Source organism: Arachis ipaensis, chromosome B03 (assembly GCF_000816755.2).
Source record: "Arachis ipaensis cultivar K30076 chromosome B03, Araip1.1, whole genome shotgun sequence".
Lineage (NCBI taxonomy): Eukaryota > Viridiplantae > Streptophyta > Magnoliopsida > Fabales > Fabaceae > Arachis > Arachis ipaensis.
The window spans coordinates 91,401,084-91,411,911 of record NC_029787.2 but is presented as its reverse complement, the minus strand read 5'-3'; positions in this window follow the sequence as shown (position 1 = coordinate 91,411,911).

Below are 10,828 nucleotides of genomic sequence, written 5' to 3'. Positions count from 1 at the left end.
CTGAGTTATTTGAGAAGAAAGTATGAACAGAAAGCAATTACATTGGCTATATTAGCAAGCATTTGAAGTTCATCAGAAGGGCTCTATGCAGAAAGTTGCAGCATCACTTTTTCATACTTATCAGGTAGGATTATCACTTTTTCATTGCATCCATCAAAAATTGCTATGGCCTCTTGTTATTCTTATGTCTTTGGCACTTTTCTCTTCTTTGTTTTTCTTTTCTTTTTCTCAGAGCTTCTTTTGCTCCTTGTTTGCTTAGTGTCATGTGTTGCACAAGCCTTTGGCATTTTCTTTTTCTTATCAGTGCACTACACATATCCACCTTAGGCATTTTAGTTCACATTTCTTCTTGAGACATTGGTGCCCAGCACCTCTTTGTGTGACTAAATGTTTTGTATTTAGGTTGCTCTTGATAGTGGACTTTTGGTTGATAATCCCGGGTTAGTTAACCCAAGTTACCAAGTGTTGAAACACTCCTCAGAACCTATTCATCCAAGCATATCCTTAATACATAAACACCACAGGCATTTGTCTCAGAAGTTCAAACCATTGGTGCCTAGCTTATTTTCTCAATTTTTTTGCTTTTTTGGTCGCCTTTTTCCGTGGCTTTTTCTTTTCCTTTTTCTTTCTTTTTACATGGCCAAAGACATTTATTCATCAAGATCCATAGACAATTTTTACTTCTACATAAAAAATGATAATTCTACACTCTAATTTTAGTGATGTGACTAAACAATCAAGCATGCATACCACCACTTAATTCTACTTAATTTGTTACTAATTTAGCCAAGTTACTTTTGTTCAAACTTTTCTTTTATTTTTGGAAACAGAACAAGCATGGCAAGCATTTGTTTAAGAAGATGAAGTTATATCCAAACATCTAGGCATTCACTTTATTCAAAGCAATAAACAGACAAATATACTAAATACTTCACATTCCAGAAAGATTCAACATTTACAGTTTAAACCAGAACAAGCATGCTTTTGTTTGCCCCCTTTTAAAGAATTATCAAGGAACAATACCACCTTGTGAAATTCCTTGTTTTCTCTTTGTTGCTAGGAAACAATTTGATTTCTCCTTCTTCTCCTAGATGTTGCTTCATGCTTTAAAGTCCTTGTTTCCTTTCCTGCAAAGAGTGATGAAGTTGCTTGTTTCTCAAGCACTTGAGTGGTTAGCTCAACTATGTGTGGGTAAGTATCTGAGTCTTAAGTTGGTGTGTGAACACCAAACTTAGTCTCCCACTTACTTCTCTGTGCTTTGAATCCTTGAGTTCTCTTTGGAATGAAGTTGCCGCTAAGGGTTTTAAGCATTTCTGTGACTGCTTAGAATGGTTGTTCCTTTCATATAATTCAAAGGTTGTTGTGTTCAGTTGATCTTTATGGTGGACACCAAACTTAGAGTCACACATTTCCCTTTGAATTATTGATCCACGAATTCATTGTTCGGTGTGAAACACCAAACTTAATTCTTTGCAATGCACAGAAACTCTTTCACCCTTTTTATTGAAATAAGTAAAAGAAACAGCAAAAGAGTATTACCTCAGGTTGGGTTGCCTCCCAACAAGCGCTTCTTTAACGTCATTAGCTTGACGGTCAGCTTCCTCAGTTGAGGTGATATTTAACCTTGTCCTTCTCCTCCACATCTCCCAAGTAATGTTTGAGTCTTTGACCGTTCACAACGAAGGTTCGTTGTGACTTTTCTTCCATGATTTCTACTTGTCCATATTTGGAGACCTTAGTGACAAGGAATGGTCCAGACCACCTTGATTTTAGCTTCCCTGGAAATAGCTTCAGCCTAGAATTGTAGAGCAATACTTTTTGCCCTTCTTCAAATTTCCTTGGGGCTATGTTGCTGTCATGCTTCCTTTGAAGGAAAACCATGAAGCTCACTCCAAGAGCACCATGCTCACCAAGGGAGCGCTACATTTTCTCTCAAGGAACCAAGGCAAAAGTGAGCTGAGCACAATATGAGGCCAAGAAACAAGGAAAGGAAAGACCAAGCGCTAATCACAAGAGGAAATAAGCCAAAAATGGCCAAATGCATCATCCAGGATTCGAACACAGCACCTAACAAAGCAAGGAAGCTGCACCACTTGAGCACTACCTTGATGATGTCCAAGACTTGGCACGCAAAATATTTCAAGGGACCAGCGCAAGACACACACAAGCCAATGCTCCGCTCCCCACATGAGCGGAGCATTCCCCTGATGCTTCTCCAAACATTGCACGCTACAAAGGATCCCCACACAAAGCTTCAATGCTCAGCTCCCCACTTGAGCTGAGCATCCTCCTGGAAGCAAATTCTCCATGGGCTGAAAATTCAATTAAAAATCCAACTTAATTCATTTCTTCACCAAATTAAAAGCCCATCTAAATTCCAAAATCCAAGAATAGAAAGTGTATAAATAGGAGCTAGTTTGATGTAATTGAAAAACCTCTAGACTTTACTTTGATTTTTCTTTGAACTTTCATTTTTTTTCATTTGGAGCTTTTACTTTTGAATTTAGATCTTAGAGAATTGGGAAGGGGAATTGATCTCTCTTCTTCCTTGTTCTTGCTTGAGCACTCTTTACTTTTCTTGCTTTGGATCTTGGGTGAAGAATTGAAGAACTTCTGTTTCAATCTCACCTTGAGATCTCTTGTTTACTTTTTCTGCAGAATTGAAATTCAAATTCTGTTTACTATTTCATTCTTCTACTCTTTCTGCAATTTACTTTTCTTTACTTCCGTTGCAATTGTACTTGTTGGATCAAGGAAGGATTTGAGATATAGACTTGTTATCTAGTCTCTTCCACCCCTGAGATCTTCAACCATCTTTTACATTGCTGCAAATTAAGCACAAGTCATTCTCTGTTTTCACACTCTTCAAGCATTTTCACTTTTCTGTTGAGATCTAATTCAATTCAATTCATCCTCTACTCTTCTGTTTATTGCAATTTACTTTTGCTTGTTTAAATTCTGCAATCCCAATTCCCAATTCCTTTTATGATTCAAGCAATTTACATTTCTTGCACTTTAAGCTTCAGTTATTTACATTTCTTGCAATCTAAGTTTCTACAATTTACCTTACTTGTTCTTTAAGATTCTGCTTCTTTACTTTCCTGCTCTTTAATTTACTGCATTTTACCCCTCTCCCTTTACATTTCAAGCAATTTAGTTTCTGCCAATTGCAAACAACTCAACCAATACTTGATTCGCTTGACTAAATCAACCACTAAACTAAAATTGCTCAATCCTTCAATCCCTGTGGGATCGACCTCACTTATGTGAGTTATTATTACTTGATGCGACCCGGTACACTTGCCGATGAGTTTCGTGTTGGATCGTTTTCCACACATCAAGTTTTTGGCGCCGTTGCTGGGGATTGAATTAGATTGACAATGATTAAGTGAAGTGAAGATCTAGATCAAGCACTTTTTCTTTTCTATTTCTTTAATTTTTGACTAACACACTAACTGTTTGAATTTTTGCTTAAGCTAACTAAAATCCCACTTTAGAAATAGAGTGGAGTTCTTCTGGTTTCTCTGGTTTTGTGTGAATCTTATGATATTGCCTGCTGAATATACAAGGGAAGCAATTTTCTTCTATTGATTTTTCAAGCCTGTCAACTGTTTGATGCATTGTGTCAACTAATCTTTTAACCACATCTTGGCATGAATATACTCTATCTTCATTTGGACCGTTTGTGATTGTGCAGATCATGGAGGGGAACTCAACGAATTCCAGTAATCATGGGAGTAATGTCCCCACCTTAGATGATAATGCAACCCATAACTTGAAGCACCCACTCATCACCATAAACGACGTTGCTCAATGGTTTGAAGCTTTCTCACAAGGAAGCATCATCGGATGGGAAGAACTAATGAATGAATTCCTAGCCAAGTTGAAACCACCTCAGGGAATTGTTAAACCAGAGGCAGAAGTGCAACCATTCACACAAGAGAAGGAAATTGAAGGTGTCCGTGCAGTCATGAACCAAAACAAGCAGATGCATCAGTAGACTCTACAACACCTAGATATGATGGTCAGAAAAATCAATGAGCTGCGAATTGCTGTAGTACATGCATACAACCTAACTCAAAACTCATACGGTTGGAATCAACTTGAACAAGGTTTTGGAGCAATTAACCATGAGCAACAAAGTTATGAGCAATCACACTCTCCAAACAATTCCTCTAGCATGTTCCAACATAAGTCTCAGAATGATGTGTAGAGCCCACCCTGGAGAACTCATTCCAATTGGAGGGGGGTCAAACACCAAAATCAAAGACCAATGGACTTCAACTGCAACAACCCCAACTTCAAAAACCAGCATAAAAACCACCCTCACAACAACAACCATCACGCACCACCCCAATGCACACACTTCCAACTCCATCTTACCTCACAACTCGCCCAAAATGACTCTCATCAACCATCACAGTTGACACAACCACGACCAATTCTAAACTTTTAAAGAATCTATATTCTAGAAATGATGATGGAGAGATTCGTGAAAGCTCAAGAGATGGCAATAATAGAGCAGGAAGAAGCAAGGAAAAATCAAGAAATGATAAGCAGAAACCAAGAAGCCTCACTCAAAAAAATTGAGAGGCAAATGGAACAACTGGCTAAGCACCTTGCAGAAACAAGCGAGCGGATGGTAAATATGTCTCTCAGGGCCACTGAAGACGACCTAAAGAACAGCAAAAAATCTGTTAGGTTGAAAAAAGGGAAAGCAGTCATGGAGGAAAGTGAGAAGGCTACGGGAAAGGAATCAATCATCCAAGAAAAGCATCAGAAAAATTCCACAAGAAGAAACAGAGGAAAGGAAGCCCATAGTGAGAGGAAGAAACCAAAGGCAACAGGATTTTCAACTCCCATGATCAACAGAATGGAGGATGTCAAGCTAATGACAATAAAGAAGTGCTTGTTGGGAGGCAACCCAACCTGAGGTAACTTTCTTTTCATAGCTATTTCAATAAAAAGGTTAATTAGTTTTATCTATATTGCAAGAAGCTAAGTTTGGTGTTGCACACCAAAATAATTTAAGGGAGAATGAAGGATTCTAAGTTTGGTGTTCCACCAAAATCCCATCATAAAATATATTCTCACCTTCTGCATAATGCTAGCTTCAAGCATTTAGATAAACTAATTAACTATTTTGCTGTTTCTTAGTTTTCAGTTTTATTGCTTTTAAAAAAAGAAAAAGAGTTTCACACATGGTTAATTTGATGCATGAGAACCATTGGCAAGGTACTAAGTTTGGTGTTCTCACACCAAAGTAAGTTCAAAAGCCCACAAATAATTCATGCACGCTGACCATTATTCAAGTGCTTGGGAACAAGCAACTTTCAAAATCATTGCAGAATGTAATACAAGCTTTTGGAAAGATTAAGCATCATCACCCAAAGAAATGAAAGAGGAATACTAAAACCAGCAATGATGATGATGAGAAGGAGGAAAGCAAGTAAACTCCAAAAGGTTGTGTTGTTAAGTGATTATTTTACATTAGACACTGTTATGATTAAGAGTGATATAGTATCCCAGTCTGTCTGCATAGTATAGTTTTTCTGTAATTCAATAATTGAGATGCTTGAATAGTCACAACCCTATACTCCCCAAACTTGCTTGCACTCAATGTCCCAAAAATGCACCACATGACAGTTCTTTGAAAAGAAGGATTGAGGAATTAAACAATTTTGAGGCAAGCAAAAGATTAGGAGAAGTGGTGGTTCTAGTTGTATAATTATGTATTGAGGTTGCATGCTTATGAAAACTTACATGGGAGCTCATAGGCAGGACATAGAGTTCAAAGAAATATTGTGAAGATTCTCAAACATTTATTGATCCAAAAAGCAGCAGACAAAAGAAAATAAAGAAGATATAAAAACAAAGAGAAAATGGCCCAAGGCTCTGAGCATCAATTACTAGGCAGAAAAGAAGAAAGAAACAAGAACTCAAAGAGTTATTATCCTAGTAAATGCTTGTGGTCGAATTGTGTCAAAGAGAGAGGCTTGAGCAAGTAAATCCTAAGGGGCGCTTCAACACCTAATACCTTAAAACCAACTGGTTTAGGAGTATTGATTGAAAGCTTATCTAAAGAGCCGCTTTGAGACATGACACTTAGAGTCAAAGCCAAAACACAAATCATAAGCTGCTTCAAGGTGATTACCTATAGAGAGATCTTCATGATATCATTTGGATGAAAGTTCTAAGACCTAGGACTTCCAAGATGTAGGGACTAGTAAGCACTGGAGCCCTTTCATGAGCATATAATTTAGAGTTCACCCCACTGTCACTTAATCACTTCACTCACAGGAAATTACAAGTTATTCTTCAATCCATCCTGATTGAAAGAACATTTGAACATAATTCTTTTCTTGCTTGGGGACAAGTAAGTTTAAGTTTGGTGTTGTGATGACAAGTCATCTTAGCCTAGTTTCACTAGCCTTTTTCTTTGTTTTTATTAGGTTTTATACACTTTCTTGCATTCTAAGTAAGTAATTTGGAATGGAAATACATGACTTCTTTAAATCAAACAACCACCATTTAATTGATGCTAAATCATGAGGTTTAGGCTAAATTTCATTGATTTTTTATGATTTATAAACCTTGTGGATTTGGTGATACTTTGATTGGTTGTTTTGATTAATTGTAGGTGAAGAAAAGAAGAAAGAAGAAAGCGTGGCCTAAGAAGCGTGGCCCAAGGAAGAAAAAGTGTGGCCAAGGAAGGAAGAAGTGTGGCTCAACAATGAAGGAAAACCATGAAGCTCACTCCAAGAGCACCATGCTCACCAAGGGAGCGCTACATTTTCTCTCAAGGAACCAAGGCAAAAGTGAGCTGAGCACAATATGATTATCGGGCATGCATCCAAATAAATTCAAGGAAATTGTTTGACCAAAGGGGGTTGAGGGAGCGCTAATCACAAGAGGAAATAAGCCAAAAATGGCCAAATGCATCATCCAGGATTCGAACTCAACACTTAACAAAGCAAGGAAGTTGCACCACTTGAGCGCTACCTTGATGATGTCCAAGACTTGGCACATAAAATATTTCAAGGGACCAGCGCAAGACACACACAAGCCAATGCTCCGCTCCCCACATGAGCGGAGCATTCCCCTAATGCTTCTCCAAACATTGCACGCTACAAAGGATCCCCACACAAAGCTTCAATGCTCAGCTCCCCACTTGAGCTGAGCATCCTCCTGGAAGCAAATTCTCCATGGGCTGAAAATTCAATTAAAAATCCAACTTAATTCATTTCTTCACCAAATTAAAAGCCCATCCAAATTCTAAAATCCAAGAATAGAAAGTGTATAAATAGGAGCTAGTTTGATGTAATTGAAAAACCTCTAGACTTTACTTTGATTTTTCTTTGAACTTTCATTTTTTATCATTTGGAGCTTTTACTTTTGAATTTAGATCTTAGAGAATTGGGAAGGGGAATTGATCTCTCTTCTTCCTTGTTCTTGCTTGAGCACTCTTTACTTTTCTTGCTTTGGATCTTGGGTGAAGAATTGAAGAACTTCTGTTTCAATCTCACCTTGAGATCTCTTGTTTACTTTTTTTGTAGAATTGAAATTCAAATTCTGTTTACTATTTCATTCTTCTACTCTTTCTGCAATTTACTTTTCTTTACTTCCGTTGCAATTGTACTTGTTAGATCAAGGAAGGATTTGAGATCTAGACTTGTTATCTAGTCTCTTCCACCCCTGAGATCTTCAACCATCTTTTACATTGCTGCAAATTAAGCACAAGTCATTCTCTATTTTTACACTCTTCAAGCATTTTCACTTTTCTATTGAGATCTACTTCAATTCAATTCATCCTCTACTCTTCTGTTTATTGCAATTTACTTTTGCTTGTTTAAATTCTGCAATCCCAATTCCCAATTCCTTTTATGATTCAAGCAATTTACATTTCTTGCACTTTAAGCTTCGGTTATTTACATTTCTTGCAATGTATGTTTCTGCAATTTACCTTACTTGTTCTTTAAGATTCTGCTTCTTTACTTTCCTGCTCTTTAATTTACTGCATTTTACCCCTCTCCCTTTACATTTCAAGCAATTTAGTTTCTGCCAATTGCAAACAACTCAACCAATACTTGATTCGCTTGACTAAATCAACCACTAAACTAAAATTGCTCAATCCTTCAATCCCGGTGAGTTTCGTGTTAGATCGTTTTCCACACATCACTAACCATCAAACCAAATATCTCTCAGTCATTCAAATCATTCCTAGTATCAAATCATTTCAAAATTAAACCAATTATAATATTAAATCCTTTTTTCCAAAACCAACCAACTCCAATAACAAACCGTTTATAAAATTGAATCATGCATCTCTCAACCAATCCATTCAATTCAATTTCACAAACTCACCATCAATTCTCAACACATCAACAATCATGTTTATTTTATACTCATCAAAGTCATAATCCAACACATACAAATTCATTTATCCTTTATACACACATCACATAGCATATACATAATCCATCAATAACTCATTCAGTTCATTCCTATCTTATGATCTTCTAGCCTAAGTTTTCACATTACATTATATTTTATCTACGAGAAACCAAAATCATACCTTAGCCGATTTTCCTTAAACTCGGAACACCTCAAAAATCTCTCCTTTCACAAGCTCCAAACTTCCAAACATCAATTCCTTAAGCTTAATCACCCGAATTTCGTTCCAAACTGCCCAATTGAACTCCAAATCAACAAGAACACAATCTAATTCGCACAATATCACTATAATCATCATAGAGTTTACTAAATTGGAAATTCACCAAAAAATAAGAGTTCTTTACCTTACCCACAACTCAAATGAACAAGACCCAACAATTTCTACAAGCTAATTCAATCCTAAAACATCAAAATCGCAAAATCCTCAATTCCAAACCCCATATATATTCGAAACTAAAGAGGGAAGATCTAGGTGAGAAAGATTGAATTTCTTACCAAATTCGTTAGTGGGCTATGTAGAGAATTTCGATACGAACGCGTGGTCGCTGACGACTTGTCAATCGAAGCTCCAGATTAAAAGTTACATGGAATTGAAAATTGGAAGTGGGTTATGCTAAGGGTTTTTTAGCTTGCTTCTTCCCAGCGTAAATGGAGGATGGAAAGGGAAAAGGAGGCCAAAGTCAATTAAATGAGGTGAATGGGTTGGGCCTTGGGCCTGGTTTGGATTCGGTTCAATCGGTTTGGTCTGTTCGGCTCAATTTTGGGCCAAAACTTTTAAAATTAGTATCAAAATTCATATTTTAATTACTTCTACTTCATTAAACTATAAAACTTGATTTCTTACTTTCGTTGATTAATAATTAATTTATTAGTTAATTATTTACTAATTACCTGGAATTTACATACGCTTTCTACTTTTAACGTTTTTTGAGTGTAACGCAGATTCTTGCTTGTACCTATTTTTTTCAAAGCTCCTAGTTAAATTATCCTTCAAATATATGTACTTTTTTTGCTTTTAGACGTCGTAACGCCTCACCATCTCTGATTTATAACTTAAGCATAAAACTCTGTGTGGTAGGTGTTACATTATGATATCAGAGAAATTCATTCTTGTAGAGCCTGAGGGATGGACTAATTATGCTTCTAAGCATACTCTAGGTTGTGTGTATATACTATTTATGATATCTGCTTGATAAATATAGCATGTTCATGAGCATACTTTTGGGACTTTGAAATACTAGACTTGAGATATTAAAACTGATCACCTTGATATCAATTGTTTGGTGTAAACAGGACCCGAATGGCGTCTCGTGGATGCGGACGAGGACGAGGGCTAGATCAGAGAGGTAATGCGGAACCAGAATCGACCGGCAACAACCCAGTGAACTTTATGGCTGCGTTAGAGAATATGGCTGCTGCTATGTAGGTCACAGCTGAGATTTTGGGACAACAGACCCAAAATGGGAACAGTAATGGAGGAAAATGGACTCAACGGAGTACTGATGATCTTAGCCACTTTCCTGAAAATGAATCCACCAATCTTTAGGGGTACGACAACCCTACAGAGGCAAACAATTGATTTCAGGCTATGAAGAGAGCTCTACAAGCTCAACACATGCCTGAAAACTAGTATGTGGTGTTTGCCACATATCAATTAATAAGAAAAGTCCAATTCTGATGGCAAGAAACTCGTCATTTACTGCAGTAAGGCAATACTGTGATAATTTGAACGCTTTTCGAGTCAAATTTTATAAGAAATATTTTTCAAATTCAATTAGAACAGTGAAGGAATTAGAGTTGATGCAGCTGAATTAGATCAAAACTACTTATTTGAACTTATTTATTTAAATGACTTGTATATAGAAATTAATTATAAAAAAATAATACTTTCTCCCTCGTCAAAAAATCTAATGAGGAATTAAATATAGCTAACGTATTTAAATACATTAAATACATCAAATTCTCTATTTTGTCATGGCTCTTTAAGAAATATTCTAGACACTCAACCAAAATACTTGTTTAACAACCATCGTCGGATGTTTTTAAGATAAGATTTACTTGAACTTAAAACTATTTACACCAGTAAAAAGAATTCTCCCTTGGGATCAATAATTAGTAAGAGATAAAACCAAAGAAGGCGTATTTCACGATCTCTATAGGAATAACGGGCCCATACTATACACAATCCCAAAGAGGACGGCCCTCTTTCTCACTTTCCAGTGACTTGATTGATTGGATTCCTTTCAACATCTCATCCGAACGTGATAAATTAAGTCAATTAATATGACTTTTTCGGAATAAAGTGAGAAAATAAAAGATAAGAAGAGTTTTAAGTATACCGAAAATATCAATATTTTAATTATTTAACCGTTGA